The sequence below is a fragment of the Camellia sinensis genome, chromosome 4 (genome assembly GCF_055761805.1).
Source record: "Camellia sinensis isolate YWXY chromosome 4, ASM5576180v1, whole genome shotgun sequence".
Lineage (NCBI taxonomy): Eukaryota > Viridiplantae > Streptophyta > Magnoliopsida > Ericales > Theaceae > Camellia > Camellia sinensis.
In genome coordinates, this window is record NC_138964.1 from 179,942,824 (window position 1) to 179,952,684 (window position 9,861).

Genomic DNA, 9,861 nt, shown 5'->3' on the forward strand with positions numbered 1-9,861 from the left:
GTGCAAACAGAGCAACTCATGGCAAGGCAATGCATTTTCGAGCGAAGCAAACCAAGCATGCATGTCTCCCTCCCCTTGAGGCCATTTTACTACTTTACTTAGCTAGTTAATTTACTAGTTTTGTAATTAATTAGTTAATGTGTTTAGGTAATTCAATTCATCTTTGTAATATTCTAATTAGCTTAGATTAGCTAGTTATTCAATTTCAATTGGTTTGTAATAATTAATTAGTTGAGTTAGTTAATTAGTTGTTTTGTAATAAGTAGCTTAGCTTAGCTTAGCGTAGCTAGTTAGCTTATTTATTCGAACCCTCCTTTGAGAGGGCGTAATGTTGTAATAAGGGTGCGTGTGTGTGTGCAAGTCTTCCAACCCTATTTTTTTCTCCCTTTTACTTACGGCTTACGATGGTTAGTTTTAGGGCATATTTCAATTAGCATCCTTATGCTTGCATGTTTGCATTATTCATTTGTCTTGCATGCACCGGGCTCGACGCATCATTCAAACTGTATCGTATTTCAATACCTATTTGAATACGTGTATCAATTGTCGCATTCACATGCCATCTTAGATAGCCGAGCCTATTTAGTTGCATTTTGCATGTGTTGCATTAGGCATTGTTAACATAGTTAGGATCATGCATGATTTCTAACTAGTTTTCTGTTTTGGCTCGGAGTACATTGTAAGTGTTTACGCTTTAGCATACTGCACGAGATGTGTATGTTGCCATGACAACTTGCTTGCCATAAGGCTATTTGCTTAAGTAATTAACTGCTTGAATGCCTGTGGGTGGAGGCTTGATTGCCTGAATTGGAACAATTCATCAAATGTAAGTTTTAAGCCCACTTTGCGAAGTGGCAAAATCATGTTTTTAAGCCCACTTGAGGGTGGCAAATCCGCGCTTTAGCCTACCTGCGAGTAGCACTTTCAAACCATTTTCAAAAACAAATATGAGTTGTTTTGTTCCAATCCTCGTGATTGAGTCTATACTTGTATGCTGCGCGCACCACATAATAAGATAGCTAATAACCGGAAAAAAAACACATGTATTTATAAAACAACATATCATGCTTAGTAGAGGCCGATCCTTTGATTGTGCGAGCAGGGGTGCTCATTTTAGGTCCTTCTCCTCTCGTACCCTAGTTCTCGAGCCGAGGCAACTTTGGTGATGATAGACACGTGGCCTGTGGCACGAGTCAGGGTTTCCTAAATTTCCCAAAATAAAATATTTATGTGGCGACTCTATAATCTGGCAAAGCAGTTCATGTTTGGCGCTTTTTATTCAAAATTGATTTTCCAAAACAATTTGCCGGATTTGGACTCTTTGGTGTTTATTAGTCTCACATTGCACTTTGTGAGATTAGATTCAGAACCGTGACAGGAGTCCGAACTGTAGTAAGACCAATTCACGCCTCTTCGAAAGGGGGGCGTGCGAAGAAAGTCGGGTCTACAATCCTGAGAAAGAGAAATTGCTCGGGCTCCCGCTTCACGCGTCCCGAGATAAAACCTACCCAGGGCCATGCGTCACGCGTCTTACGATAAAAGAAAAAGAAAAACAGCTCAGGCTTGATAAAACATAGAGGACTGAGTATACATTCTATGCATAAATCAGTGATACAAGGCACGGATGTGATATAAGTGTATATGAAAATGCATGTTCTATGCAACAGAAGAGAACAAAGATGCAATTTGACAAAAACAAATAAAAAAAAACGATATTCGATGGTAACCTCCGATTTACCTCTCGGAGGCATTGCAACATGCTCAAAAAGGATACACTTCATCCATAGTGGAAAGTGGAACACGTTTACACACTGGAACGCAGTTGCAAGTTCCCAAAATAGAACCTTCCATACACTACTCTAGAAGCAGAAGCACAGAACAACACCAGGACCCAACTGAAAGCCACCGGCCACCTGCCGGCATTGGTGGCCGGCCGGCCACCCGTGGCAGTTTCGGGGTAAATCAGTCTTTTTTGCTCGGGTCTTTAAATATACATCTCAAGGCTTCATTTCCTCACACTTACACTTTCGAAAATACACTCCCTCTTTCTCTAGGTTCTTCATCTCTCTAAATTTACGCTTTACATGCGTTTTCCAACACCTCACGCAAACTTTTTTCGTAAAACCCTCTTGATTCTCTACATTTTGAACCGATCAAATTTTGATTTTGTCATTTTTTTTTTGGATTTTCTCCACTTTAGGCTTGTTCCCCCCCCGAGTTTCTCTCGGGTTTCGTGAACTTTTCTAGGCTTTGACGTTTTCTTCCATTTTCTCTCTCCTAGGGTTGATTTTTTTCTAAGTTTTCCCTCTTTTCTCCATTTTTCTTCACTTTTCACCTACTTTTCATCCATTTTCCAGATGGCAAACGATATGCCTGTGTTTTCACCTATGGCCGAGGTAGAGGAGCCAACAGTTGCCAAGGCCAGCGGGGCCGTAGAGGACATTGAGGCGGAGTTCACGCCAAAGTTCGAGCCAGAGCCGTTACCATTGAAAGTGTGGCCTTTCGATCTGGTGACATATCATCCCCGCACACATATATTATCGCCTGGAGGGATCAAGCGTTTGAGCAATTTTGCTCGTGGCATACCAGAGGACCTCCTGTTGAGGGAGCTAGGCTCCCACCTTTCTTCCAACGCTACTGAGGTATGAACTATGTTTTTATGCATTCCTACCTTTCCTTTAACTGCATTTCTTGTACTACTTTTCATCTACTTGCTCTTTCATCACTGTCTGATTCACTCTTTTTTCCTCTTCCACAGGGAGACTCCCATACCTACAAGGGATACAGAGCAAAGGACTAAGATGAGCTCCTTGTTGGGATCCGCAACATCATCGATGAGGCTGGCTTCGACTTTTTTTGCTCCGGACTGACACGCGTCATAGCGAGCCGCCCCCTTCTAGGAGCGCTAGGAGAGAGGTGGTGGGACACCACCAACTCTTTCCACCTCTCTACTGTCAGGGAGGTGACGATGACTCCTTATGACTTCGCCAAGATCACAGGCTTAGGAGTAGGGGTGGTTCGATCCTTTTTGACACAAACATGGGCGAGTGAGAGGCTGCTTGGATCGACCTGTTAGGAGAGCGCCTACTTCTGTACCGGCCGGCTATGGTGAGATACAGTTAATTCACCGAGCAGTTCTGCAAGAGTGAGCCTGAGACACTGGAGGTGATGGAGCAGTATACGCGGGGCTTCCTGATGTTTGCCTTCGGTACCACCTTGTTTTCGAACAGGTGGAATACTGTGGGTTTATATCTGTTGAGCGCCCTGGTAACCCTTTCCCAGGTGTGATTCTATGACTGGGGTGGAGCTGGCCTTGCTACCCTTTACGGCTATATGAGCTTCGCCTCCCGTATAAGAGGAGAGTGGATCGGAGGCTACTGGCGAGCTGGTGAGGTATGCATTTCAGTTCTCCCTTTGTACTTATACTTTCAACTTTACATTTTCTACTTTATATCTATTCAACACTTGTGCTTTCTGCTTTGCACTTTCTGTATCAATTCATGCTCTGTGCTTTCTGCTTTGCACTTTCTGTATCTGTTCATGCCCTGTGCTTTCTGCTTTGCACTTTCTATATCTGTTCATATTGTTAATAACATCACTGCCCTTTCCTTGCAACTATGGGTTTACATATATTTTCCAACCTTTACTCTAAAGCCTATGGAGGAGCTCCTTCTTGTTGTCCTTTACTCACGACGGTGTGATGGTTGGTGTCAGCGCCGGAGTCATGAGACCTTCACCTTCTTCCGCCATTACTTTGATACAGTGGCTGCCCACAAGGTAACCCGAAACTCACAGTGATTTTTGCTTTACTACTGTTCTGATTAATACTTTGGTAACTGACGACAACTAATAATCTGTATATTCGCTGTTTGTAGATCACGTGGTAGCCCTGGGCAATGATGCCGGCCGGGGTGAGAGACCAGTATGCAGGAGCTTAGGGCACATTACGCTTCTGGATTTTGCTAGAAGGCCCAGTCTTCTAGGCTTAATTTTTGAGTGAGAGATTCGTATGCTAGACTGTGGGCTTACTTGATCTAGTCGTTCCGATGCCACCACCGGAGTCTATAAGGACAACGGATAGCCTATCAGTTGACGCAGTCATACGGTTCGTGGTAGGCTTAGACGCTGACTTCTTCAGAGGAGAGGGCAATTACATGACAATTATTCAGACCTACCTTATGCCTTCTTTGAAGGGCGCTCACATAGGCGAGGGAGCAGGGGTTCTTGTGGCGGGCGAAGCGACTCGGGCGACCAGGGCCCATACTAGAGGAGCTCCCCCCGTTGAGCAGACTACCCGTTGGCTGGAACTTCCCATTGCGCTCACGTGTTAGCGGCCGATTGGGATTGCTTATCAGATTCCGATCGAGCCGACAGAGGCTGGGCAAGAGTATGTCGGAGTTCGAGGCACGCCTTAGGTATGGACCACACTTTACAATTTACACCTCACACTTCCATTTTAGATATGTTTATCCCAGACATTGATCATCCAAATACACTTGCAGGCACCCACAGAATTTACAGGGAGCCTCCTCGAGCTGGTCGCTTCTTTGATGGGCATGGTGCAGAGGAAGGAGATGCTGCTTGGTCTCCACGGCATCCAGGTAATTTCTTTCAGTTCAGCATGCATTTGATTACTAACTTTGTTGTGCATCACATTATCACATTTCCACTGATACACCGATATTTCAACCGTAGTCTTTCCCAAACTGCACTAATACATTGTACTCACACACTGTACTCATACTATATCTGATTTCTGCATGATACTTATTCTGCATACTATGCATGTATCTGATACACACACTGTAGTTAATATGTTGACACCTATTTTTTCCATATGCTAACTACACCGATGGCACCAGCGGTAGTAGCAGCACCAGCACCGGCAGTACCTCCTCCAGCAATAGGGATGAGAGAGAGACAGGCCCCAACACGTAGTCGAGATGTGAGTCGCGGTCGAGTCAGGGATAGGGGCACTCGAGGCCAAAGCAGTCCTTCAGAGCCCATTTTGAGCGATGATGATGCTGAGACTAGTGACTCCAAGGAGGCAGTGAGTTGGCTTCACGCACGAAGGCGCAAATTGTGGTTCTAGCTACTACAGTTCGGACTCCTGTCACGGTTCTGAATATAATCTCACAAAGTGCAATGTAAGACTGATAAATCACCAAAGAGTCCAAATCCGACAAATCGTTTTGGAAAATCGATTTTAATCGAAAAGAGCAGAATATGGACTGTTTTGCCAGATTTCAGAGTCGCCACCTAAATATTTTGTTTAGAGAAATTTAGGAAACCCTGACTCATGCCTAAGGCCATGTGTCCATCATCACCAAAGTTGTCTCGGCTCGGGAACTTGGGTACGAGAGGGGAAGGTCATGCAATGAGCACCCCCGCTCGCCCAATCAAAGATCGGCCTCTACTAATCATGATATGTTATTTTGAAAACACATGCGTTCTTATTCTGATTCATTAGCTAGCTTACTATGTGATGCGCACAGCATACAAGTATAGACTAGATCGCCTAAATTGGGACAAAATATCTCATGTTTGTTTTTCGAAAATGGTTTGAAGTTGCTACTCGCAAGTAGGCTAAGACGTGGATTTGCCACCCTCAAGTGGGCTTTACAACATGATTTTGCCACTCCGCAAAGTGGGCTTAAAACTCACATTTTGATGAATTGTTCCAATTCAAGCAATCCAACCTTCATCCACAGGCATTCATGCAGTTATATCAGTTAAGCAAATAGCCTCATGGTAAACATGCTATACATGGCAACATACACATCTCATGCAGTATGCTAAAGCGTAAAAGCTTACCTAGTACTCCGAGCCAAAACAAAAGCTAGTTAGTAATCAATGCATGATCCTAGCTATGTTAACAATGCCTAATGTAACACATGCAAAAATGCAGCTATAATAGGCTTGGCTATTCTAAGATGTCATGTGAATGCAATTTAGATAACATGTATTCAAATTGGTATTGAAATACAATGCAATTTGTATGATGTGCTGAGCCCGGTGCATACAAGACGAATGAACGAATGCAAACATGCTAGCATAAGGATGTTAATTGAAACATGCCCTAAAACTAATCATCAAAAGCTGATAAGTAAAAGGGAGAAAGAAATGGGGGTTGGAAGACATGCATCACACACACGCACGCTTATTACAAAATTATGCCCTCTCGACAGAGGGTCCGAATAATAAGCTAACTAGCTAATCTAAGCTAATTAAACTAATTATTACAAAACGAAACTAATCAACTAATCCTAGCTAACTAATTAGTTATTACAATACAAATTGATCAGCTAAGTGCATTAACTACTTAAGTACAAACCCAAAGCATTAGCTAGCTAAGCAAAGAAGATAAGTAAAGCAGTAAATGAGGAGCCTCGAGGCAAGATGTGTATGCATGTTCGATTGCCTTGCTCGAAAATCCATCGCTATGCCCCAACTTGCCTCTGTTTGCATTTGATCTTAGAACACTGCACAAAGCTCCAGATAGCTTCTACTCCATCATGGGAACCTCCAGGAAGGCTGCCGACCACTTATTGGTGTTGTAGACCACCCGTAGACCACCCGTAGACCACTTACATTTGCTGCAGACCAGAAAAAGTGGTCGGCCAGCCACTTTTACTGGTCGGCCGACCAGAAAATTCTGCACAACTCCATTTTGCTGCAATAGAGAACAAGAAGGGGCACAACAATGTATTTGCAAGGTATGAGTACACAACCACCCTCCCTATCATTTCTTAAGCTCAAGGGAGTGCGGTTCTCGACTCTCGGGCCACCAACCGAGCATCGCAATGCACGATGGCCAAGAAGCCAACTTTGCACGAATCAATGTGAATGAATGCACACATAACACATAAGGGCCTTAACCTCTATCATGCATGATCAAGAGGGTCGGCAACCGAGAAATAATGCATGTTTCATCACTTCAAGTATGAAACGTCCCTCGTTTCTCGTGTTTGGATTAACACTCAACCCAAACACATGCAATGCAACATGATCAACTTATCAAAGCTAATGGCATGCAAACAAAATGCAATGCATGCACATGCAAACAACATGCAATGTAACAAAATGCAAACACAATGCAATGTAACAACATACAAACAACATGCTCTTCTATGAATGCTAGAATGGCATGCCCAAGGTTCCAACATATGAACAATGCATGCATGGCAAGTTTAGAAGCCTAAGGCATCAAAGCTAGGAAAGAGCACCATACAAGGGGCATGCAATACAATGCTCAATGGACTTAAACCGAATACGGGAAGACCTAAATCATGCCCAAAACAGTGGCCAAAATGCTGAAATAATGGCATGAAATGCAAGAAAATGCATGCACATGCAATGGCTCATCAACTAAGCATAAGAGCACAACCCTCAAACATGATTAAGAAGTGACAAATATGGAAGTGTGACAACACTATATGCACTAAAATCATGTATGAAATGATGCCAAACCATTCAAACAACACAAGTATAGTATGCAAGAGGGCCTAAGGCACAAGGCCACCAAGAGGGACTACACAAGAGGCATGTAATACATGGCACAAATGACTGAAATAGCCATGGACAGAGCTCAATTAGGTCAAAACAAAGACCAAAACTTGCTGAGATAGGAGCTCAAAAGCCTAGGCATGTATGCATACAAGTTAGGCCACAAACAAGGCAATAATGCATAACCCTAAAAAGCATTCAAAGAATGAAAGAAATGAGAATATGGCCATGCTATATGCTCTGAAATAACATGTTAAATGATGCCAAATCATGCACATGTCACAAATGAAGCACGCAAGATACCTCAAAACTCAAGGCTAATAAGGCCAATTGCATTACAGCTATGCAATACATGAAGCTTATGGCCAAGAAAACCCAAAACAGTCCTAGAGCATGCCAAAATGTTGCTAAAACATGCATGGACTAGAGCTAACACATGCTAGCATGAAGGGCATGAAGCATGGAGTATACAAGGCCAATAAGGAGGATTACACTACACCTACTAAAACCAAGCATGAGATGACTTTGCCAATAAAAATCAGAGTTATGGCATGTCAAAATAACACCAAAAATGCACTGATATGGCAGCCCAAAAGCTTAAGCAAGATGGCATACATATAGGCTCATATTTAAGACATAAAGCACCAACCCTCCAAAGCATTGAAAGAGTGAAAGAGTGAAAGATGTGAGGGCATGACCACACTACATGCACTGAAATCACATATCAAATGATGCTAAATCATGCAAATAGCCCAAGCAATGCATGCTAGTGACTTGGAAACTCAAAGCTAGTGAGCTAGAATGCACCATGGCTATACAAAGCAAGGCATGCATGACCAAAACAATATAAAACAGAGCTTAAAGATGGTAAAACATGAGTAAAAGCTTGCTAGAGTTAAGCCAAAATCATGCTAGAATGATGGTCTAAAGCATGATGCATGTTAGGCTAGTATGGAGGATTGCACTACAAGTGTGTGAAGCATGCAAGAGGCAACCTCACCAACTAAAAACAGAGTTAAGGCATGCTAAAATAACACCAAAAACTTGCTGAGATAGGACCAAAACATGCCAAAAAGATGAGCTATTAACACAAGCATGTAGGGCTAGTTTGCAAGGATTATACTACAAGTGTATAGAGCATGCAAGGGTGGCCTGAACTAAGCCAAAAAAGGGGTATGCCATACTGAAATAAGGTCAAAAATAGGCTGAGATGGAGCCAACATATGCTAGATAAACATGCTCAAACATGAGGCCAACAAGGCAAGCGACCAAGATACAAGGAGAGGGGATGACCCCTACTATTTGGGACCTCAAAACACCCTTTCCACCATTGAAGTTCCTCTGAGTTTCAGTGGTGAGAAGGTCAAAAAGAGGTGGTCCTAATAGCTTAAAAGGATAGCTGAAAACAAGGCACAAAAGGGGGTAGACCACCCCCAACACTAAAGAGACCTTAAACAAACATTTCAAGCACTTGAAATCAGAGCTTTTGTAGTTTAAAGTTAGGCCTAAATCAGCATGCAAATAGGGCCAAAATCTTAATAAAAAAGCAAAGGTTTGAGGGGTTAGGAACTCACCCTTGAAGAACAACTTCAAAGCTGCAACTCCAGCAACTGTTTTGGACCAAAAGCAATCCAAAAACTCCAAAACCAGCTTCAAGGTGCCTTAGCTCCAAGAGTATGGTGTTTCACTATGTGTTTGTGTGCAAAAATGTGAAGAAAAGGCACTTTCAAGCACAAATATGAGACAAAGAGAGAAATATAGAGATAGAAGTGTATGTATATCTCTCTAAGAAAAATTTTGAACCTGAGGCAAGAGGGGAGGAGGCTCCCTTATATAGAAAAATATGTAACAAGCTTGTTGAACAAGCTTTAGGCTCCAAGCAATCCCTCCATACACGTGTATGGAGGATGCCTTCTGTGCCTAACAGCTGGCACAGCTGGCAAGAAAATATCTACAGAAAACTGCAGGAAAGCTGCCGACCAGTTGAAGTGGTCGGCCAGCTACTTGCATTGATCGGCCGACCACCAAAAGTGGTCTGCAAGGAGACCAACTGGTCGGCAAGGGGGTGAGGTGGTCTGCACAAGGAAAGCAAGGTGGTGGCATGGCTGCCGACCACTTTTGGTTGTCCAAAGACCACCAAGACCAGCTAACCAACTAAAAAACTGGCTGGCATGCAGGAAAAGTGGTTTTCAAGGAGAGAAACTAGTCTACAACCCCTATTCCACACTCCAAGCAAGGAAAACAAGGTTTGTACCAAAAACAAACCAAAAAGGAAGCAAGACAAGAGTCTACGAGTCAAGGCACGCAGCCGAAAACCTCGAAAACTAGTCTATTGGCACCAAAAATGGTCTACAG